At 39.8% G+C, this 24695-nt stretch overlaps 1 long non-coding RNA gene across 1 annotated transcript; it reads left to right on the top strand.

Moving 5' to 3' along the window:
• Positions 1 to 2805: 2805 nt before the first annotated feature.
• Positions 2806 to 7710, top strand: LOC135410640 (uncharacterized). Its single transcript, XR_010428810.1, has 2 exons — positions 2806 to 3117; positions 4851 to 7710. It is a non-coding gene; the product is annotated as an uncharacterized LOC135410640 (long non-coding RNA).
• The last annotated feature ends 16985 nt before the right edge of the window (positions 7711 to 24695 follow it).

Genomic DNA, 24695 nt, shown 5'->3' with positions numbered 1-24695 from the left:
TGGAGGCTCTTGAAAACCTTATGGAAGCTAGGCATTATACACTGCATGCAGTTCCAGAATACCCAGAAGCTTAAAGCTGATGTTTACTCCTTCCCTTGAATTTTGATAAGTCCTGAGAGATATTGTTTAAGCTTCTGTAGAGAATATTAATATATTTGAAAGGAAGGTAACAAAGGATAATTCTGTTTATGTATGTACCAGTACAGCCATGGCAGACATTTAGAAACATTTTGCTTATACAAAAAGTAAGGAAACTCGCACAAGAACATAACCAAGATCCATTATATTGGGAAAGGTAAACCCCAGATTGTTGTGTTTCTCACAGGGGATGCTTTACGAAAGAGTGCACGGGCATTATCCCAATGAGATGCTTCAATCTATTCCAGACATTATGAGCTGCTAATTTGCTGCCATAACAATTCAGATTGGGCTGGCAGCAAGAGTGTGAGCCGGAAATCTTAAAGAGATGAAGATAACTTTTAGCTGCCTTTCTCCCCGCCCCCCCCCCCCCCCCATCTTTTACCTGTAAAACATTTCTTTTAAAATTCTGAGGTGTTTTTCTCCACTACAGGACACTCTTGGTACAAAGAAGAGTGCTTAACCTACCTTATGGAGTGGTTCACCTGAGCTGGCAGAGTAGTGTTAGCAAGAAATGTGGTCTTTGATCCTTGGACTTTGTGATTACATTTATTATTCCACCGGTGAGCCAACCACGGGTGGACATTTAAGCACTATGTGAGTGAAGGGGAGGGAAGGATGGCAGACCTGGTGTAGTCTGATTTCAGCAGCTTGAAGATAACACTCTTTGCACGGTACTGTCACCTGCATGTCTTGCTGCAGGAGTTTTTTTTCTATACAGCACTGGATCCACTGAAGAAAGAATACCTTCCATCCTTGGAGAGCAGCAGCAAAGTGCTGTAGAGTGTTTCTTCCAGTCACCTGCATTTTTCTGCTACTGTGGAGAAGATGGGAAAGGGGAAGGAGGAAGAAGAAGGTGTTTTCAGATACAAGCCTCATCTAGATGCCTGACACAAAGCCCAGGAGTGGACACAACCAGACAAAAGCAGACCATGATTTGTACCAATGCAGCTCAGCAGAAGGAAGCTTCTCTGGTGTATTTCACAAACTGTTGTGCCTTTTGTCTGTGTGTGCTGTGCGTTTCCATCAACACAACTACTGAGCGGTGAGCTCAGGTGCAGACCATCCTCTCCAGTCTCTGGCCAAGCAACTCCTCTGGAACAGAAGGGTCAGGGAAATGAATATGGGTGAAATGGAGAAGGCTCTCATCTTCTCATAAAATTCAGAGCTTGTCAATACCAGAAGAGAAGCGAAGTTGCAAAACACGTTGGCAGGAGCACAACCCAAGTGAAAAATCAGTGCAGGACTGCCAGCTGAATTGCACTCTTTAACTTTGTGAGCTAGTTTCTGTTCTCATAGGGTGCAAATCTGGACTAGCTCTACTGACTCCAGTAAATTATTTCAGGATTTATATCTTCTGAGTAGAGCTGAATTTGGCCCTCTCTCGTGCAGACTGGAGTTATACTGTCACTCCACAAACTCCAGTATTTTTAGCAGCAGTTGTCACATCTAATCAAACACAAAATTTAGCAGGATGAAGTGAGAAAAGTGCATGGTTCAGGAGGTTTAAAGCCAAAATTCCAAACATTTTATCCAATCCCTATACTGACAGATAAGTAAAGAAGTTTGTATATGAACGTATGTATTTAAGAGTTATTTACTGGTACTTTTATGCTGTTAGCAACATTCCTCTTCTGAAATCTCTAGCAGGCACATCCTATACAGAGACTAATTCACTATAAAAACCCAAAAGCCCAAACACCAAACCCTCAACAGTGATATGTTATCTTAAAATGAACTATTTACAATGTTAATTCATAAACTAACCACATTTATTTAGGAAGAGAGCAGAGACAATAATATACAATCTGTTTTCCAACGCAGATTCCAACTCACAAATGCTCACAAATTTTTAAAAAGAATCTCGGACTCAAGACCTGACCATACAAATTAGCTGATAAAAGAGTCAGAGAAAGAGATAATATTAGTAATTCATAAGCAGAACCATGTGTACACACAGGGAAACAAATTTGATTCAGTAGGCTTCCCCTTATTGTCTATTCATTACTGATTATTCCCTCATCTTTATCTTTTAATTCCCCATATCAAATCCTTTCAATTCATCATCAGCTATGGAGATTGGCTGACATATGTTTGCCTAGTCCAATCTGGCCTGAGGCAATACCACAGCTGGAGGTATTTCATGGAAAAAATGACCTATCCAGAGTGTATTGTTAGTTATTCAAATAATATAAAGTTGGTAATCTTGAAGAACTGATTTTGAGGTGTTGGTGTATTCTTTTTCCGTGGTTTTAAGGAAAAGCATTGGAATAAAGCAGGAGGCATCAAAGGTGAAATATTTGAGAATCTTGAATCCTCATTGAACATTCTGAAGAAAGCAATAAGTACAGCCTCGGGTACTCATTATTTTACTTTATTTACTGTGTGACTATCTGGAAATTTATCTTTAGAGTTTGGTTACTGTTGTGAGAGTGACTTGTTAAGAAGAAATTGTAAGTCTGTGTTGCAAACAGTGGCATGTGAGTGAGACTGGAATCTTGTCATCCAGTTGTTCTTTGAGAAAAAGCTTGAGTTTTGCAATTCCAAAGCAAAGAAGAAATATCTATAAAAGGAGACCGAGGTTTTAAGTTAATAGTTAATTCTTTACCAACTAATTGCAGTTGGAGACACTCAGGAATGCAAATTTCAAAGGTGTACTTATTTTTTTCCTGGGTTATTTCAAAGATCTCAAGGTTTTCAGTCTCGTTCTAAAATGGCTGTACATGTGCAGTTGCAGCTTTTCTGTGCATACCACCCCCACCCTTACGTGGTCCTGCTGGTATTTCTGAGTTGTACAGCCTGACTCACTCTGCACATGTTAAAAGGAGTCATGCTGCTGACTTCAGTGGCTTTTCAAGAAGCCTCGAGGAACCAAATGAATTCTGCCTTTTCTCCATTTCATTTTGTACTGGTGCTTAAATGGCAGAAATGTGGAACAAGACAGTCCATTTGGCTGCACATTTGCTGAGTTTGAATGAGGTGGGTAAGCATGCTTTAGCATGTGTTTGAATAGAAAAAACTTGCAAACAGGCAGTTTCTGTGGGAAAAAAACCTCATAGCAGAAGGAAAAGCTTTTGCTGTAAAATTTTACCTGATAGTTAATTTTTTTTTATCCTTTAAACATCATGGAAAGAGTAAAAGTTGACTAGTAGGAATGGGATTAGGGACTGCTGCATCAGTACCTTATTTCCACTGCAAATCTAATATGGTAGAGAAAAGCGTGGAGAAGAGTGGGTGAAACATGGCACATGCGTTATTAGATAAATGCAGGATCTGAGAAAAATAACTTCCAAGAGGATTTACTTGGCTCTGTGTCAGACTGGGGAGTATTTCTCTGCTTAAAGTGAGCCAAATCGCTGTGAGAACAGGGGCTGACTTGCTGGTCCCAGGGACAACTTGCTTGGTGACAGAGCAGAAGGAGCACTGGCATCCTTTTGTCCCTTTTTCACAGTCAGTGACAAGCCACAAACCTCCAGGGGACCTGAGGCTGAATTCAGGGTGCTGATAATGTGTAGGCTGTGCTTTCTCGTTCCTTCAGTTCATACTTGCCTGGATTTCTGCTATGGAAGTGCACAGACGTTTACACGAAGCACATCACATGCGATGTCCCTTCCCACACATCTCACACATCCGTCTCCCCAGGACACACACTGTGTCCTCTCTCCTAAGTGACCAATCTGGCCCAAATCCCCTTTTCCCTGAAACTTCAGTTTCGCACTGCAGCCCTGGCAAACAGCCCCTTCCACATCTGCTTTTCTCATTGCCCACCTGGACATCCCAGTTTTGGCCTGCTCTGGGGACCTGTAACCTGGGGCTTTGTTCCCTCTCTGCCCTCTCACTTACCTCCACTGCTTTTCCAAAGCACATTCACACGGTACTTTTGTCTGTCGCTTGTAGTCCTAGAGCTGCCAGCACCAGTTGTCATTTTGCTAGCCTTAAGGGTACCTTTGCAAACATATAGCCATCCCACTGGATGCTCCTCCTGGAGCAGTAGCACTTTTAACTGTATTTTACAGGAGGTGTCTTTTAGGTCCAATCTCACCGGGATCTCCACAGAGACCCTTCTCCTTTTCTGGCCCATCTCCTCACAGCATTTCTAACAAGATTGCTGTTAATCTATTGGGTAATTTATTTTCCTTACATATTTCAAGTTGTCTTACCCCCATATATCACTCAGACAAGTCTGTCAGATCTCTTTGGATGTCCTGTTATCTGAGATCGGTGTTATGCAGCATGGCCTGTAATGCATGAAATCGGAGCAAGCTGTGTGCTTACGCCGTGCTGCATGGCTAATCATTCTCAAATGCTATCGTCAGTTATCTTGGAGGAGTTAAAAAAAAAAGAAGAAAAAGACTCAAGCAGTCTGTGGCTGATTTAATCTTTAAAATCAGGAGAGACTTTGCAGTGATTAAAGAGCCATTTCCTGACTACATATTGATATGAGCTGCTTCCAAGTCAAATATGAGGAAGACTGACAGGCATTCAGTCTTGGTCTGATTGGCAGGTCTGAGCCCCATGAACAGCGATCCCTTTCCTGCTCTTGTTTAAAGGCATTCTGGGGTGGTCTGTATTCAATACACAGCCATCTCAAGTAATGGCCCTGGTATTTTCTATTGTAATTGACAAAATTGCACACTTTAATTTTCAGCATCCATAAGGACAGGTGGAAAGTTTTATTCAGAAACTGAAGGCTTCATGTTGTTTTCCAATAGCTTCCAGAAGCCAGTCACTTTGGGAGCAATTCTGTGTTCCGAGAAATGCCAGAAAAATATGTGTGCTGAAGGGTTTCTCCAGTATTACTGCAGAGCACTGAGTCCTTTATAACATAAATCAGCAAGGCAAAGCATTGCAAGCATGAACAACAACAGTTTCATGGGACATTGATCTTTGAAATCTGGAAAGCACCTTTAGAAGCCCTTGATCAACATGAAGAGGATGCTCGGGAGGTTTGGTCCAAGTATTTCTGCAGGGCTATTAGATGGTCATGTCTTTGCCATTTCATCTCTCCAAGGATGAAGTTGCTTCATCTGAAGAAATGATAGCCACCTTCTTCATAGAGGATTTTAGGGTTCTCTTCAAGTTTGTGGGAGATATTTTGCAATATGGTGCCCAAAGTAACAGAAAACTATAGTGGTTCAGTGCTCTCTTCCAGCTCTGCATTCCTGAGTATGTAGAAAGGTCTTGTGAGAACTCAATGTTTTTATTAAGGATGGCCTGGATTATGAGTTTACAATAGATAATCATGTACAAATGGCCTTCCATTTTTAGCTTCTCCTCCCTTCAGAGGCTTCCTCCCTGTACTGACATAGTTTTCCCTGTAACTTCAGTGTGGCTTTAGGCAGAGACAGAGTACTTGCAGCTCTGGGAGACTTAGTGCTGAAACCTCTTCGGTTGCAATTGTTCCCACAATCCTGTGCTTTCCTCAGAAATCAAGTCACTCCTACTCCCATTACTATATCCCATATCCTCTCCCTTTGGAGACCCCAAACCTATCCTAACAAATCATTACATTCACAAAACTATCCAGCATACTCAGGCAGAATAGCATCAGAGATGTAGTCTGTTTTTTTTTCCTCATCTCATCCAGATCTGATACCAGAGACAAAGAGTAATTTTGCTGTCCTGATCATTCTCTTACAGTTATTTACATTTTGTTTTGTTGCTAACAGCTAATCAATTTGAAACAAAAACAAATACTTCTACGACCTCAAATGAAAACAGTTTGTGTGTGCTTCTTTTATATGAAAGATAGCTGATAGTTTTAATCCCAGGAAAAAAAAAGGTTGCTGCAAAGAACTAAAAATGTAAAAAAAACACAGAAGAGAAAAGAGTTGAGGAATTCAGGAAGGAAAAAAAAGGCTTCGGGGAATCACTCTGCTATTTGCAAAGCAAAATTGCCGTTTCTGTAAACGATTATTTAATTGTTGATATGAATTTAGCATGGTGATAAAATTTTTTCCTGGCTCTGACAGACATTCTCTAGTGGAAAGAAATAAATCTGGGGAGTTTGAATTATGTGCAATTGGATCACTGATTTGCTCTAACTTCAGCATCAGTTGGATCTCATTGTACTTTCTGATATATTTCTATACATGAAAACACAACTTGAAAAGTATTAAAACTGATTAAATGTGACATCACTCAACATAACACTAGTATAAAAGGCAATTCCAGATTGTGGGGCACACCTCTTGAGTTCTTTGCTATTCTCACGGAGGCTGGAAAACGCACTTTTGTCTCAGAAAAGGTCTTTTGCTATCTATCAGTAATGAAACTATGTCACAAACTATAATTTGTCTACATGTAGGACAAAACCTGAAACGTACTCAGCAGGCAGAAGTAACCTGAGTTATACGTGAAGAATTAATATTGAGCTTTTTGATATGTTCGTGGAAATATAAAATTCCAAACTTACTAATGAGTCAAATGCAGAATTGATTGCAGAGTATGAATGTGTGAACGACAGTGCCTGTATATTTAGGAAGCACCAGTGAAGTGCTGAGGGCCTCTGAACTCCAGTATGCAAGTTGGAGTCAAAAAGGATAAATCTTTTATTAGAAGACCGAAGTGTTTAAATAGGATGTATTGTTTACATTCAACCAGGAGAAGAAGAGAAATGTTAGTTTACCCAGCTTAGAGTTGTGATGAACATGAGCAAGGACGTAAGGAGCACATTCTCAGCTTGCCTGGAGTCTGAGGTAGAAATCCCTCTGATTTATGTGGGACAGAATTTCTCCTTGATCTTCCTTTCTTTTCCTCTCCTCCATCCTAGATGTTAGGATTTCTTCCTCATTTGGTTCAGCAGATGTTGCTTTCCTTATGCAAGAAGATGTTGTCTTAAAAAAATTTCAGAGGAAAGTTCAGGCTGTGGCTTGTTACTGCCATTATTTATTTTGAACAAGATCCAAGATTATAAGGCACATGGACAATCAGGCTATGGATAAAATGATTAGGATAGGGCTGACTCAGACCTGTTAGTCTGGCAAGGATTCAGCAGAATATATTCCAGAAAGTGAACTCCCTAGAAGTATTTTGCCTTATCAGAAGCTTTTATAATTCTGTGCGAGATGATAGTGGATGGAAATAATCCTTCTTGGATCAAGGATATAATTTTTTTCCCCATTTTTTGTATTTCCAGTGGTGAGAACTGTAGTCATACCTACACATAAATGCTTTTATTTCTATCCTACCTGTCTTATATTTGTGTCCTACACAAATTTTGGTAGAGGAGTTGAATAAACAATTTACATTTATCTAACTATGTGAGCCTAGGAGAAAATCTGTTGCTGCTGTTCTGAATTTCTCCTCATGATAATGTGTAAAACGATGTAACAATCTGATTTTGTTATCTTTCAGGTCTTTTCAGTTCTCATCACTTTGACTTTCAACTCAGGAAAAGAGAAATACTGAAGTTAAATTCTGTAAGAATAATCTGAATTTAACTGCATAAACTGAGCACATAATATGTGCAAAAGTGTTAACCTGCTAAAGAATAGCTCTTTTTTGGGGCGTTCATTTCAACATGTTAATGGAAGTTGCAGTGTGCAACAAAATAAATGCATATAAAAACAATTTATGTTTATGCTGTTATGTATTTCCTTTTACTATTGAAAGGGAATTTCTAAGTTATGAAAAGCAGAAAGAGAAACTGAAAAAACAATTAGGGATGAAGAGAGATACTTTATTATCTACATCTACTTTCTCTGGGCTGCATCCAGGAATTAAATTATTATTTAGCCACCACAATATATCAGAGTAAAAAAAACCCCAAACCAAACCAAAACAAAAAAACACCCACAAAAACCTAACATGCTTTGCTTCCAGAAGAGTTTTACACTGATATCTATCTTGAAGGGAAAGGAAAAACAATAAAAAAGCCTTGCATTTATTTAATTTACTAGTACATTCAGTTTTGCCTTGAATTACTCATAAAAAATGTGTACAAGAAGTGTTTTGCCAAAAAGCAACTTCTACAGAGAAAATCTGAAAAAAAAAATAATGTGATAGAAATAGTCTTTGTGCTGCTTCAATGATGAAGACACTTCATCACATTTTAGCAGATATTTTTGCTGAAATTGCTTTGAAACAATTAATTTCTTATTCTGAAAATAAAATTATCTTCAAGTCTACAAAATTAATTTTAGAGATTACAGAATATTAAAAATTGTCTAATAAGTATTTAGTGAATAAAAAGTGTTCAATATTTAGAAAAAAAAATTAGAAAATAAAGTCTGCATGGGAAAATGAATTTATCCTTAGCTTTCAAAAAAAGAACAAGCATAAACTGTGGGATTTTAATGAAATGACTATCTTATTTATAAGTCTCTGCAAAGCTATTTTTTGAAGGGAAAACTAACTTTGACAGTAGAAAAAAAAATCCTTCTTTGATTATTTAATGTGCATTGGATGAATAAAGTATAGAGAAGTATGTGTCTCCTATGTTAATGGGAATTTCATATATCCTTATCAGAATATTGTGGTTAAAGAAGTAGAGCCATACTCTCTCTTTCTTTGCCCTGAGGATTTTTCTACTCAAAACCAGATGGACATTAGAAAGAAGCACTTGAGCAAGAAGGGTATATAAGTTTGTAGGAGTGCTCTGCATGAGGAAAGTTCTGCTTACAGAGGGAAACCATATTCCTCTGTGTCCTGAGCAGGGAAGACAGTGGATGGCAGGAAGTCACCTCTCTGGTCACCCCTCAGCATGTCCTACAGAGCCAGCCAGGCTGCATCCATCCAGTGCACTGGCACTGCTTGTAATCTCACAGCAAAGCAGAGCAATGGGCTGTGTTCTGTAAAAGAGATCTAATAGGAAAAAAAGAAAGTGGCAGAGAAAAGCTTCAAGTTAGAGCTGAAAGTAGAGGAGCTGAAAGGATTTTGGGGCTCTTTCAAGTTTTAACATAATATGAACATTTTAGTGTACTTAAGAACTCGTATTACTGCACAAAGGGCTAAAAAGCCTCTCTCTTAAAGCAGATCCAGCACAACCCTGAGCACATGCTTGAACATGAAATACAATGAATTATCAGAGAGATGCTGAGAGAGCTGAGACTGTTCAATTTGGAGAAGAGTAGGTTCAGAGAGGGATCTTATCAACATGCATAAAATACCTGACAGAGGAATAATGAGAGGTGCAGCCAGTTCTCAGCAGTGCCCAGTGAGAGAACGAGAGAACTTATATGGAAATACAAGGAACTCTGCTTAAACAAGAGAAAACACCTTTTTAGTCTAAGGATGGTCAGACACTGGAACTGGTTACCCAGCATTATTGTGGAGTCTCCATCCCTGGAGGAATTAAAAGGACATCTGGACATGGCTCTGAGCAACATGATCCTGCTTTCAGCAGGGGAGTTGGACTAGACGATGTCCAGAGATCCCTTCCGAACACAGCCATTCCATGATTCTGCAACTCTGTGAGATGCTGGAAGACTGTGTTTCAGTGGAAAATTCCCCAAAACTTCCACTCAGAAAAGAACAGGATCTGGTAGGTATCCTGAGGTGTTAAGCTTCCTCACTTTTCCAAGCTGTTCCTCAGGCCACCCCTCAATGTGGGCCCATGCTCAGTTTCACAAGTCAGTCATTGTCAAACTTGGTTTTTCCGAAAATCTGTCTAAAATAAGCCTTGCCATGGTCACTTCTCTCCTGTTTTTTGCCCCATCTCAGTTTGACAGTCAAAACTTTAGTTGGCAGCTAACAGTCTTTGGCACACACTATTTTATGTGCAGCATGGCCCACAGACTGCTTGTTGTGAAGAGATGTGAGATTCATCTTTATAACAGGTATCCAGCTGAAACAGGGACCTGCGGTGAACGCCATGTTAGGGGGCTTCCCACCTGGTTGTCCCCTTACTAACCTTAAGCCATTACAATTGTCTGCAGGGATGAAGCCCCACTGCAATTCCTGCTCTTTCCCTTCTTTCGAATTCTTAGCTCACAGAGAGCTGCTTTCGAGGTCAGAATAAAAACAGGAGTTCAGAGGATTTTCATGTTGCTGAAGTGAGCTACCACTTAGCTGAAGTGAACTGTAATTTTTCTTCCACTGTGACAGTGACAAATCGTGTTTAAAACATTAAAAGTGCTTTGTAGTAGGTTATTCAGAATGCAAGTTTTCCGTTGATTGACTTGATTTTCCTTGGACTGCATTGTACCTACAATAAGAGTGCTTGAGGAGAACATTTATCTCTGCTGCCATTCAGGAATAATCAATCTAAATAAAGCCTATGAATGCAGATTGAGCCTAAGAATGAGAATCTTTTGCAATGTCAATTTGTCTGAGAACGCCAAGAAAACTTTCAATAAAAAAAAAAGAGCAAATTACATTTGCTCAGTAGCAAAAGATTTAATGTACTATTACCGGTACTCTTCAGGTTTTCCTTTCCTTGAGTTAGGCACTTTTGTCTCAGTAGGTACCTCACCTATTTCTCTTCCTTTCTCTATTATTCACATTTAGGAAGCTTGAAGGGAAATGAAAGATTGCTTTTACCTGGTTTCACTACACTGTTAACAGTCTGCAAGGAGTATGTAATCATATGCAGTGCTGCTGAAGCAAATATCCAGAGCTCTTCAAAGTCATATAATTACCCATGTACCTACTACAGGACTTACTGCCCCATACTGATTTATCCCTGGGTCTCAAAGCTGGCCTGGAAAGACCACCTCTGAGGGGTGAAATGGAGGTTCAGCCTTTCTGAATGTTCCTACTTAGCCCCACAGCCAGGACAACTAATGAATGCCAAATGTGGTGTTGTGGAATTAGTCTACCAGGATTTAGCCAAAGACTGCCAATTTGTCTCACATAGGCCAGCAAGTAGCCAGATAACAATCTGAGGTAGTAACTTTAGGGTAAAATGCTGGCCACTTCAAAGGCAATAAGATTTGTAGCCGTTGACACTGTGACTGTGATTTCTCCCCTGGTTGCAGATGACTAGTTCAGATCTTAGCTGCCTGTTGATGGATTTAAACTATCTTACAAGTCCCTTAGACTTTGCCTCTCCTTACAATCACTCCCCTAACCTTGCTCCTGTAGTTTGTCTTCAGCTTTGGTCACCAACCACAAGGTTTATACATAAAAAGCACTAATCTCTTTCCTATCTTTCCAGTTCCCAGTGAAAGCTGTTTTTACTCAAGCTGTTGTTGGTGCTCTGGATGACATTGTGCAGCACACAAGGAGCGCTGGCGGGGGGAGCGCAGCAGGGAGGCCTGGCTGTCGCAGAGGTTAAGAAAACAGCTTCCAAGGAGCACCCAGCCTCTGCCTTCCCTTTGTCTTCTCTGTCGTTTTCTGTGCGTGTGTATGTGTAATCATGTGTGTACTTGGAGAACGTTATTTTTTTCACACTTTCCTGCTATGTTTCTTACATGTGCCCTCGGGCTGTGTTACAGCACTCTGAAGGTTTTGGTTTTGGGTTTTTATAACACAAATTCCATGTTTGTAGGTTCCTTCACACATGAATTAGCACTATCTGAAATGAGAGGCTCTACGAAGTTCAATTATTCTATCAGTCATGAGGAACTATGTTTTTACTGTTACTGTTCTCCATTTCATTTAAAAAGTGAGGAAAACACAATTCAAATGTCTGCAGACTCAGCCTAATAAAAATGATAGATTAGATGTCAAACTGCTCCACTCCCACCCAGCCCCTCCTTTCCCCAATCTTCCCTTCTGTTGTTCGAAAAGGAGTCATGCAATAGCTTCCTTGCTGCTGTTGGCTTTTGGAAATAGCCAGCTGATTCTGGTAGCTCAGGGATTAGTCTATTTTGCTTGAACTAAGTGAGCAACGCTGTGTAAAAACCTGCCCTGCCTTAGCTCTTAATGCTTCACTGGGTTTTAGCAGTCCACCTTGGTGGAGGATTGGATTTGAGATTAACCTCTGTGTTCTGCCACCATCTGAGCAGCACAGTGGTTCACAAACCTCGCCGGATGGTTCCGTAATTATGTGAAAGTGGTTTCGCAGAATGAGCTGATGAAAAGAAACCAAGATGGAGACCTTGCAGGCTGGTATTTTGCGCTAGTAATCAGTTTAAGTCCAAGCTGAATGCTGTTGGTATTTTACAGGCACCCTCAGAACATAGAAATAAATGCAAATATTATAAAAGGAAATGATCTGAACACTTGAAAGAAATATCAGTGGAGCTAATGTTTCTAACTGCATTGTATATTAAAATTAATAGGGCCAGTGTCTGCCTAAAGAGTTACTCAAAGCTAACGGATGGTGCTGAGGAACACTTCCAGGCACTGGGACTGCAATTTCTGCACATTTAAAGTGTCACAAGGGACCCAGGTATGGTTTGGGCTGGTGCCAGGTGGCACCCTGCACACAGTGCACAATTCCTGGGAACAGTTTAGGAGCTTGCACAGGCCTTTCCCAGCAAATAGTTTGGATATGACCACCTTATTTAAGAGAGTAAAAAAGCTTAGTAATATAGATGCAGGCGGTTCCCTGCCAGCTGGCTGCAGCACCAGAGAATGGCACTGGGCACATTTAATTTATTAATATCGACAGAGTCAAAGAGGCCTAGAGGAATTTTGCCATGAGTTTGAAAGGAACCAGCATTTGGCCAGTGTTGTGCAAGCATCACTTCCAATCTGTAGCTCTTAAAGCACTTTACTAAAGGGACTAAAAGCTAGTGTCATTTTACACAGAGAGTCAGATTTGGAGAGGCTGAATAGCTTGAACAGATCACAGATTTCATCTGTGGCAAAGAAAGGAAGAGGTTCCTGTATCAGCATAACTTCAGAACTTATTATCAGAGCCATTCTAAGCCGTCACCTTGATGTGAAACCTTCAGTTTCATGGCTGAGCTTCAGTATGTCCCAGCAATCAGACTGTTCTTCCTCCTTTTTCTGCCTGTGACCCAGCTTGTTTACTGTCTCACCACTGTAAGCTTAAAATCTTTCTGAATTTAAATGTGGGAGAATTCCCTTTCCTGTATGTTGGCCAGATTGTTACTTACCATGTTACTTACCATCTGTTTGTATTTTCTTTATGTGTGAACCTGCTGTAAAAATTATCTTAGTGAAATTTGGAAAAACCCACTATTGCTGTTATGTAGTGAGCCAAAGAAACAAGAGACAGATCATCCAAATTGAAGTTGTCACCCCTGGAGTTTTTGACACTGACAGCCTTACTTTTTTTTTTTTTTTTATTCTGTGCTGCATTTTTTACTTTATTTTAAAAGTAAAATAGGCATCAACTGCCCAGCTCTTCTGACTTACAGATGGTTCTTTAGCCAAAAGGCATCTCCCTTTCGTTACATATCTTTCCTCTTGGGACACTTGTGATCCGAGCTGCCATGATGGTTTGAAAATGCTGAGTCAGTATCCTTGTGCTTTTTATTTGCCACTGTTGTAAAGTGGCTTCTCCTCTTACATTTGGGTAGAGCCCTAACAAAAATCTCCCAAATCTCTCTGTGAGAAAAAGGGGGAAATATAAGGAAAGCAAAATGTATAAAAAGTGTGACATCTCAGGGGCCCATGATAGACATAAAGAGGAGAGGTGCAAGGGGTTTTCCAAAATAAAAAGACCCATCAAGCAATGCAGTTCCCTGAGCATGTCATGGGTACCTGTGGACACTGCTGATGCTCTGACTGGAGGAAGAGTGGGACAGGGAAGCTAATGTCCATGGCTGCTGGAACCTCTCCTTTCTCAGTAAGTTTGGGAAAAATACATGTCTGTGGTGGAAAAAAGAGTGTAATGGTTTAACCCAGTGGGCAGCTCAGTCCCATATAGCCACTTTCTCACCCCTCCTCCCAGCAGGATGAGGGAAAGAGTCAGAAGGGCAAAAGTGGGAAAACTCATGAGATAAACACAGTTTAATAGGTAAGGCAAAAGCCACTTGCACAAGCAAAGCAATATAAGGAAATAATTCACTACTTCCCATTGGCAGGCAGCTGTTCAGCCACCCTCAGGAAGGCAGGGCTTGGGTAGACAAACACTACCCCTCTGAATATCCTCTCTTTCCTCATTCTTCCCTCAGTTTTTATTGCTGAGCAGGATGTCATATGATTTGGGATATCTCTTGAGTCAGTTTAAGTCAGCTGTCCTACCTGTGTTCTGTGGCAATGGATTTGCCATATGCAGGATGGAAAAAGTCCTGTCAGAGATGGACTGGTGAGGAAAACAGCTCTAATGTTATAGAAACAGAAGTTTTTACTGTAGTTTAAACATGTTTCAACATGTTTGTGTATTTTCTGCAGTGTCACTGTCTCCCTCTTCCAGACACCCCCTGTGAAGCTATTGTCTCCCACACAAGGTGTCCTGGGAAGGTGTCCTGAGGTGTTTCTCACTGGTCCTTTGTTAACCCCTTCCTATTGGCTGTTGACCCCTTACCTGATGGTTTTTTCCGTGTGACCCTGAACTTGTGATTGGTCCCCTTTGACCCTCCTAAAAGCCTTATAAACCCCAACCCCACAATAAACTTCCTCTTTCGTCCATCCCTCCCAAGTGGTCTGTGTGTGCTCCTTGCGGGGTCACCGGGCCACGTGCAGGGGTGGGGGGAAGAGCATTCACCTCGCAGGTAATGGGGCAAGCAACCTAAGGCCTGGAGGTCTCCCCCATTTCTCCCCAATCCGCCGTAGTGTTCCCTCCCAATAAATTGTGCACCCCCAACCTCCTTGCTGGTGGGATGAGGTGAGGAGTAAAAAAAGGCATTGATGCTGTACAAGCACTGATCAGCAATAACTAAAACATCTCTATGTTTTCAGTACTATTTTCAGCACAAATCCAAAACACAGCATCATATAATCTACTGTGAAGAAAATGAACTGTATCCAAGCTAAAACCAGCACAAGGAGGGTAAAGAAGAAGGTGGAGGATGAAAAATAGGAATAAAAGAAAGAGAAAACAAGGACAGGAAAGTTTATTGGACAGTAAGATGTACAACAAAAGGCACGAGTCAATTCAGTTTAAGGTTAAGATCTGTATTAATGTTTCTGTGTATCAGTCTATATGCTCATTAGATATCTTAGTGCCTTATTGTGATCAGTGAAGCTAGAGATCAGTAGAGTGACCCAGCAGAGCAGTGGTATCTTTACTCAGTTACCCAAAGAGTAATTTTGAGATGTTTCAGAGAATCCAAGACATACAGGTGTAGCTGACAGATATGGTACAGAGCCTGTAGGAGATCTGTATGGGATTTATGTCCCTCTGGGGTGACAGCTAAAGGACAAACATGTTAACTTAAGACATGCCATATGTTGCTGAACAGCTATTGATTGTGATGCTAATTAGGCCAAAATGTTTAACAGTTTTTACGCAGCAGACACCCAACTGACAGTCACTGTCAACAGTCTGGAGAGCAAGATTTTAATTCAAAATAATATTGGTAAATTGGAAATGGCCTCAAGTTGTACCAGGGGATGTTTAGATTAGATATTAGGAAAAATTTCTTCACTGAAGGGGTAGTCAGGTATTAGAACAAGCTGCCCAGGGAAGAGGTGGAATACCTGGCAGTATGTGGATGGCATGTGGATGTGGCACTTGGGGATACGTTTTAGCCATGAACATGGTGGTGCTGGGTTAACAGCTGGACTCAATGATCTTAGAGGTATTTTCCAATCTATTAAATAAGTTGAAGAAAACAAGATAACCCCCCCATGTTATTTAACTGGAACAAATGAGCTTAGTTCAGAATAGACTGTTGCATAGATATCAAATAAGGCACATTTGTCTAAATAGGACTTTTGCAGTAAAATAGACTGGGGGGATGAGGGAATGCAGCTTTGGAGGCTTTAGAGGTTCTCAAGCTGCAGAGAAGTTAATGTGATGCTATTGTGAGATCAGCACACTGGGAAGTGTGGGCAGTGGAAACGAAGTAATCCATTATTGCCAAGACCCTGTCAGGAGCTCCATATCTAGTTCAAGAAGGATATGGGCTGGTAAAAATAAAAGAGTGCAAACAGCAGAAATAAAAATCCTTCAAAATGTAGAAAATATAGTTTATCAGAAAAGATTATATCATCGATAGTTGTTAAAGCAGACAAGAGATAACCCAGGGAACATGAATTGTGTATGAGACTGACTCAAGGGAGAGTGGGAAAATTTGCTTGTTGTGCCAATGATAAACAGGAAAAGAGTGGGGCTATATGACAGAGAAGATTGGTCTTGCATGTTTTTCCTGATATGCAAAGACCCATGAAAAACTGAAAAAAAAAAAGAAGGATCACCAACAAGGTTGTGGAGTCTCTGTTACTGGAACTGCGAGAGAAGAGGAATTGCCAGAAATGAAAAAGACATAGGTCTTCAGGGCAGACAATTGATCTAGATGGATGAAGGGTTACTTCCACCACTGTCGTACTACCAACCACAGATTTTTCTCAATAACCCAGATTCTCAGATGGCAAAACTAACATAGCCCATGGAGAGAGGAGGAAGGAATCTCAGGTGTTTTCAGCAGTGGGGGTGATAGCCCAGTCTTGTCCTACTGTGTATCATTAACAGAAAATGGGAGATGAAGACTACCAATTCATAGCCGTGAGGTTTTACATTCTAAGAAAATTTTGATCTCTAGCAAGGATGCTAATTATATTGAGGACAATACATGAAAGATTTTCATAACAGTAATGCAGATAATGTTGCATTACAGACAAGATGTATCAGACAGAAAGACATTCCCTACCTAGAATCCATCTTCATTTTAACCCTGACACCTTCAGTTTTCCTTCCAGGGCTGACCTTAACTCTACTGAGCCATTCTATGCACCAAAACTTTTCTCATTCAGACTGAAATCCATTATGATCAGATATTAACACAGGTTGTTCTTCTCACATCCTTCTCTCCCACTCTTGAACAACACAAAAGGAGTGTGTATGCAGAGGAATCAATGAAGTGGAACATTGCCGGTAGGTTTTGTTCAACAGTTGAAGCAATTGAATAATTCCTATTTTACAGACCTCTTACCCTCTTAAATCACATTTTACAAATGTGTACATGTGCATGAAGTGCACATATTCTGATCTAATAGGGAATTTATTCTGAAAAAATCCTTGAGCTTTAATGGTATAAGTATTTTGCCTACTTAACTAGTAAATAAGATAAGTAAATAAGTCAATGACTAGAGCACCAGACTCAGACTCAGGAGGACTCTTCTCTACTCCTGTCTCTCTCATCAGTCACGAGACTTTGGGGAAATTATTTTTCTCAAGGTGTCTCAGTTTCCTAATCTAGAAGAGACATGGGTCTCTGAGTACTATTGATGAAAAGTGTGCTTAAAGGGATGGTATTATTATTTTTCTTGGTTCTTTTCAGCAGTAGTGTTTAGTTTGAAATACCCTGTCAACAAAAATTCCATCAGTGTCATCATCATTGTTTTCAGCAGACTGTGAATATATTGGTGATTCCCTTGTCCAGTTCTAACTTTCCTTTTACAGATGTTAGTAGTTCAGCTGTGTATAGTCTGCGAACACATGTTCTCATAGAAAATCTGCATTAATATTTAACTCAAACAGCAGCTCATTAGCTTTCCTATCTCTTAACTATCAAGTTTTCCTTCTTTTTTTTTTTTTTTTTTTTTAATTATTATTTTAATGGTATTTCTGTAATACAACTGTCATGTAAAAGCTCTGGAAGGAGATACACTTTCTAATCATCACACCTCAGCATCTTTTCACAGTTTAGGCAAGGTAAAGAGGCTGTCAGTGGGATTTCAGAAATTTTTCTGGCAGTAATTATGGAGATTGAATTTTACAGAAAACCCTAGATGGAGAGTTTCTCAGTGGAAATAGGAGATATACTCCTATATCTGTATTTTCAGTATTTTGAAACAGGAAGTGATGCATAGAGCCCAAGTTCTTGCAGTAAGAGCAGAAATCAGTAATTTTGGCTCAGAGTGAGGTTGCATTTACCTAAACTGGGGACCAAGCTGTCTCTCAGGTAGATTGTAAATATGCAGAATGTTTCAAAATTGTTTGATCCACTCTGGCACATGCTAATGTGGGGAACTGAGCCTTTTGCAACTGCAGCCGTTCCAAGGGCTTAAAATAAAAAGCTTGCAACACACTGCACTTAAAATTGGCTTGTGAGATTTGATTTTTAAGAAAAGTTTTCTGTATGTCAAACTGCCCAGCAGTATCAGGCTGTTTAAGGAAATAACAAAAAAACCCCAACCCTGGAAATACAGAATATAAGCATAGAATCATTAAGGTTGGAAAGATCATTGAGTTCAACCATTGATTCAGCAGTGCCAAGTTCACATCAGTCCAATTGTCAAACATAGTGTTACAGGAATGGGAATAGAAGATATATGAAGAAATTTTTTTCTTTCTACTCAGAATCTGTGGAGTATCCATTGAAGTACTGTGCCTGGTTCAGGCCACATTTAAGAAAGATGAGAGTCTGTCGGAGAAAGTCCTGAGGGTAACAACAGGGTAGGTAGAAGTTTGGAAGCACATCTGACAGAAAACCTGTTTGTCTTAACATCGAGAGGAGATGCCTCAGAGGACACATGAAAATAGGTTGCAAATACTTATAAAATTACTACAAGAATAACAGAATAAACTTTTTTCCATATCATTGAGGATAGTACAAGGAATATGAGCTTAAATTAAAGCTAGTAGGTTTTAACGTAAAGGTATTACCTATAAAGAGATTGAACCCTGGGGATGACAAAGAGTTGAAGAACAATTAAAATGCAAGTATTTATAATGACAGGGGTTGAACTTTGTCAGCAGTGGACAGGGAGGAGGACTAAAGCATCTCTAGAGGTTTCTTCCAGATGTATTTGCTGTGATTCATATACATATACATACTTGATTCATATTCAAACACTTTTTTTTTTCAGCTCAGAGGGAGGTCTCTGCTGTCGCTGAATATTTCTGGTTTAGCGCAAACACTGTGTAATGAGCTATGATGAACATCTGATTTTTTTTTGTTTGTTTTAATTTTAAATCTTTCTCCAGCTTTACTTTCCATTTGATTGCTGCACTCAGATTGCTTGCTGATGTGACATCAGCACTAATTACCTTTGTTTTTCTTCCTTCCCCTTCTGTGTCCAGCAGCCTGAGGTTCCCTTCTCCCCACAGCTATTACTTAACCCTCAACTTTGAATAGTTACTCTCAGAGTGGAAGTGTAAGATACTTTCCATGTCCATCAGTTTGTTGACCTTGGAACTTCTAAACTGTGGAAACTGAGTTTGCCACACAGATCTGGTTTTAAAACACCTGACAAAATCAAGTGCAGAGCTACTGGAGGCAGAGACCTCTTCTTCCTCTGCAATTTACCAAAGTCACTGCTGTCAAAAATGAAGAAGATGGATTCTGTTCTCTGGCCAAAAGTTCTGCTCAATCGCTCAGCCTGTTGGGAAGCCAAGATCCACAACATTTTCTGGCTTCCAGATTATTGATCAAGGTGGCCCCTCGCAAGTGTTCAGTGCTAAACAAACTAAATGATGACTTACTTTACCAATACATGGCCTCTGCTCTGCAGAACTTGCAAATTTGCCATAATGTAAACATCCTTCCATCATAACAGAAACAGATGTCTTTCTCTTAGTTATGTTGCTATGTCTGCAGGTGCCAAAAGCATCACACATACTATTTGCTCTCTGCCTGAATAGCGATGGGCAAACTTAAGACAGTTTGGTGAAAATTCTGTTATGGCTGGATGGGAGCTGAACTTCTGTGACCTCAGTAAATCATGAGAAAGAAGCTGTAGAAATCCATATTTTTTTTTTTAAATTGAAACTGTCAAAATCTGCAGAAGTCAGTATAAAATTGCTTGCCCCCTTTCAATTACTTATCATCTCTAAGCTGTAAGAAATCAGCTCAATGGAAGAAAAATTTGAACTGTAAATTACTGACCCTGCTCATAATGGAGTGGTCCCATGGATCCAAGTCCTGTGTTTTGATTCTTATTCAATTCCAAAAATCAAGAATTAAGGTTTCTTTAAGAAATGACATTTACTGCATGGACTAGGAGACAAATCATCTTTCTATTTAGGGAACAGTGAATATAACAAGTAGGATAATGCCTATATATATAATAGTTCTGCCTTATATCATACAGAGAAGAGAAAAATTAAATAGAGAACATAAAATACTTTCATTTCAAAAAAGTGTTGATAAGCTTCCTGACAAAGTCTGAGGTTGGACCCAAGAGATGTTCAAAGCGGCAAAGGACCTGAGTGACAAACTCTGGTCTCCTGAATATGTTTGCAGCTGGTTTATTCATTTATGAGCACAACTGCTACCCCTATGTAAAAGCTGACTCCCGCATAGATCCTAAAGAGATCTAGGTCCAAATGCCCACATCTCAGTTTACATATATTTTTGAAAAATGAAAATCCCAGTTTTATTAAAAAAATCTAAGCAGTTAGTAACTTATATTCCTGTGCTGCATTTTCTAATAATATCTTTTTTAATGATCAGATGTTGTAGTGGTGGGTTAAAAATAGGCTTTATGCACCTCTAAGGTTTCTGATGATTATTTGTCTCTTGCTGCTGCTGGTTCTGTTATTCTGAGCAGAAGGCCACATTAGAAAAACCTAAAATAAATGTGTACGTGAAATGAATATGCCCTACCTCGTAACAGATTGACAAAAGACAATTGCAAAGTAATTAATTTTGTGATTATGATTGGTTTTTCTGGCATTATTTGTGTGACTTTCTCTCATGTGAGATGGCATCTAAAGAGCTAGAGATTCTTATGAGACAAAGCCAAACGTTATGAGTTAATTAGTACCAAAACGTGAATGAAAGACAGTCCACTCAACCGCGTTAGGCTTTGTGAGTGAAGGAAAGAGATTTATCATTTTGAAAGTTGCTAATTGTGCCTGTTTCTCTGTTTGGAGAAGGGAGCCTGTAGGTCTGGGCCAGCTGCCCTTGGGGACCTATCTGTTAACTCACTGTCACCTTCTCTTGAGATACTATCATCTTGTAATTCTGAGCAATAAAATTTGTAATTGTAGGTCTTTTGAAGCCCATAGCTAAAGGATACTAACATAGTTTGTTTACACTGAAGGAGTTCACAAGAAAAACTTAAGTAATTAGATGAGGATAATGGGTAGGTACCAAGAATAAGCCATGCCAAATATACACTTGTATTACAGTCAGATTTCTATTTATCTTTGTTTTACAGTAGCAAAATGCTGAATGAAAATAACTACAATAAGGATTTATTTTTTTTTTTAAATTAGGGAACTATTTACCCCAAAAGCATCAGCTCATCTTGGAATTACTTTTTATTTTAACTGCAGCTACACTAATTTATGAGTTGAGTTTCACTTCCATGAGCTGTTTACTTTTTGCCCAGTTAATAATACAAAAATACCCAGAGGTGATCATTTATGGAATTGATACCCAGCTGCCTAAATGTAGACCTTGTTTTAGGGAATCTTCTCTTTTATTCAAAATTTGTTTCCCAATTATACATTTGGCCTCTGAATAAAGAAAGTAACTTTACTCCAAGTCTAAATTTGCATGTCTTGCAATGGGTCAGCTCACATGCAGGGTGCTTGCAGTGCACTTTGTTAGTTTTCTGAGCTGATGTCATAATAGACTTAGGTGAATCATTTAATATGTGAAGAAAAAGTAGTCTTGAATGGCTAAAGTATTTTCATTCTGTTTATTGAGGTTTAATATAGGGACTGAATCACCACTCTGCTTCTTTGACCTGCTTTGAATCTGATTGGATCAAATCTCCGTAGTGCATTGTAAATCTGATTCCAGATTTAGCCACATCAGGTCCATCGCCAGACGTTCTATCCTATTGAGAACAGGAAAACTGGTGTAATACCTTAGATCTTTTTTTGGCACAAAGAAAAGCAACAATGACAAGCCAGAACAGCAATGCTTGCCGGCATTGGGACAGCTCTTACACTGTTCCAGGTAGTCCACGTCCATGCAAGGCATGGTCCATTGGCTACATTTATACCAGTAAGCAGTGCTGGGGCCTGTTATACAACTCGAGGGTAAGTGACTCAGTTTTGCCATGTTCATACTGTTAAACACTCATCTTTCAAAGCAGGATCCTGCATCCAAATTCCCCACTGAGAATGGTCTGTGTACCGTGCTAAATAGTCAGTGACTCCTGGGAGTCATTTGCAAGGACTCTTTAAGCAAAGTAATGATACAGAAAACCAAATTTCAGTGCCTGGGATCATTGACATGCACCACCACAGATATGATCTTTATTTTTATACCAGTGACAGAAGCTCCAGAGGAAGCAGACCACCTGGTACTGAGGAGCTGCACATTGAAGCACTGCCAAGTCCTTCAGGATGCTTTTAGATAATGATAGTGACAGGGACTTGCAGAGGTGACACTGGTTGTGCCACCATCCTGCCTTGCCTCTTGTGTTCTTCATCTCTGAGATCTAAAATGTGGATTGACTATATGTGAGAGTTTCAAAAGTTGTGTAGGACTGGAGAGCCCACAAACAGGGTCTGGACTAATTCCAGACTTATGCAAGAGCCCTGGAGACTGATGTAGGACTGAGCCCAGTAAAGCTGCTGTATCCCCTAGTCTCCTCTAGAAGGATGAACATTGATAATGTGCATGATGGTTCCTATTAGGTTGCTACAGGACAAGCCATTCAATTGCATTCATCAGTGGAAAAAGGATTTTGTTCTGTGTGACATTTTCGGAAGAAATTGGTTCTGTGTTTCTTTTAGCCTATAGGAAATTTTGATAACATCATGAATAAATATCTATAATTTAACCCTGTGACATTAACATTAATGTGGGTGTTTTTAAATGAAACTGGGCTAATATGTCACTCACTGTTTGTTTTCTTTACATTACTGTTTTAACCTCTGAGACAAAGATGCTTCCTTCAGGAATTTGCCCTTGCTCCACTGAGAAAATCTTTGCTTCTAAACACTGCTATTGATGAAATGATTTCTGACATCTAACGGTTTTTCTGATAAAGGAAAAACACCCTTGAAATATTGAGTTTGATGGTAGATGACTAGATGGTCTGACAGCAGTATTTATGGGCAGTATGAGATGAATGTTAAACTGGCATTTTTCTGCCTATTCCCTTGGCCAGATGTTTGGCAGGACCACATGTTGCTTTTGTTTTCTTCCAGCATCACCTACAACAGAATAAAACATCAAACATATCCACTGAAGTCACTGGAAGTTGTTACCTCTGCCTTCTGAAGGCCTGGGGGATGTTCACAAGCACTAATCCACTAAGTCCTACTCTGCTGATCAGTGCTTGGCTTGGCAAGATATTGCTTGGCTTCCAGCACCTGCGGGAATATCCCCTGAGTACAGACCATCTACAGCCACCCTCAAGACTCTTTGCTCTGAGCTGACACGTGACATATAGGTGAACAAAAATAATTTTTCAAAATCAGGCATTTGAAACCATTTGTGCTTAGAGGAAAACCTTTGGTTTTTTCCTTCCACAAATATGTGTGACCACTTCTGAAAATAAAAGGTTCTTAAATAAAAAGTGGAAAACAATTTCATGTTTCTGTTTTAGTTTAAGATATTTGATGTTCCTATTAGTTCCACTTGGAGAGAGAAAAAGGCTTTCATTCTGCATTAGCTGATTGTTTCCATCAGTCTCCTTTCCCCCTTCCCCTCCATTTTTCACACCTCCTACTGTGTATGAGTGCCTGCTGCACCATTTATTTTTGCAATGTGTAAACTGTTACTTCCTTCAACAAATCAGATCTGCTTAGGATGAAATTAAAGATCTGAAGAGGTGACCATCCTGCTGGTTTGACATTTTAGGATTTTCTTGCTATTCAAGAAGAAGCTGCCCTGTCCTGCCTATAGATATTTATCAATTCTGCAAAAGAGTTATGGAATAAGGAGTGAATTATTTTGGCATAAAAATAAAATGACTGGAATCTATTCCAGGAAACACAAGCTGCAGTTCTTGCAGTGAGATGAAATCTGGCAAGTAACAGGATTAAAAATAATTGGCCTCTCTTTGCAGTAGGCAGGAGTGCCTAGAACTCACGTTTTAGTGTCAAGGTTCAAGGTCATGATATGGACCAATTTAAAATGTCCTCCTTGTACAGATCCCCTACTCACATGAGTTCTCCACTCATTTCAGAATAGCTCCCTTAGCTGTGATGGACAGATTTTTCTTGCATGCAAGGATTTGTAGGACAGAGTCTGTACATTGTGTACTCTTTTATTTAAAATAAAAGACATGATGTTACACTAGTCTGGTATCTCAGCAATGATTGCTGTAACTTCCAGGACAGGAGCTGACATATATATCCAGAGGCTGATACAGCCTCTCTGACATGTCTCAGGATAGGACAAGCCATGCACTGGCCCTCTGGATGTGCCATTGGCTGTAAAGGGAATTGAAGTTGCCAGGTGGGAGGACAGTCCTGTGTTTTAGGTAGCTGATGATGGGTGAGATGAATTTCTCACCTCCGGAGAGGTTCTTGTCTCACAGTGAAAGAGAGAACCTCTGCATGGGAATTAATCTGTCAAAGCAGGCCTGTGGCTTTGCATCCAAACAGCTCTTTTTTTCCCTCTCCAGGCATGTTTATATGTCTAGAGGTACAGGCCATTAAAGGAAAAGAATCTTCCCCTTGGAAGATAGATTTTGGATTAAATGTGCACCGTAATCACAGAAAGGTTGTCCCGTTCCTC

The sequence above is a fragment of the Pseudopipra pipra genome, chromosome 3, assembly GCF_036250125.1.
Source record: "Pseudopipra pipra isolate bDixPip1 chromosome 3, bDixPip1.hap1, whole genome shotgun sequence".
NCBI lineage: Eukaryota > Metazoa > Chordata > Aves > Passeriformes > Pipridae > Pseudopipra > Pseudopipra pipra.
Note: the sequence above shows the minus strand (reverse complement) of the source record. Positions and strands in the feature narration are given on the sequence as shown.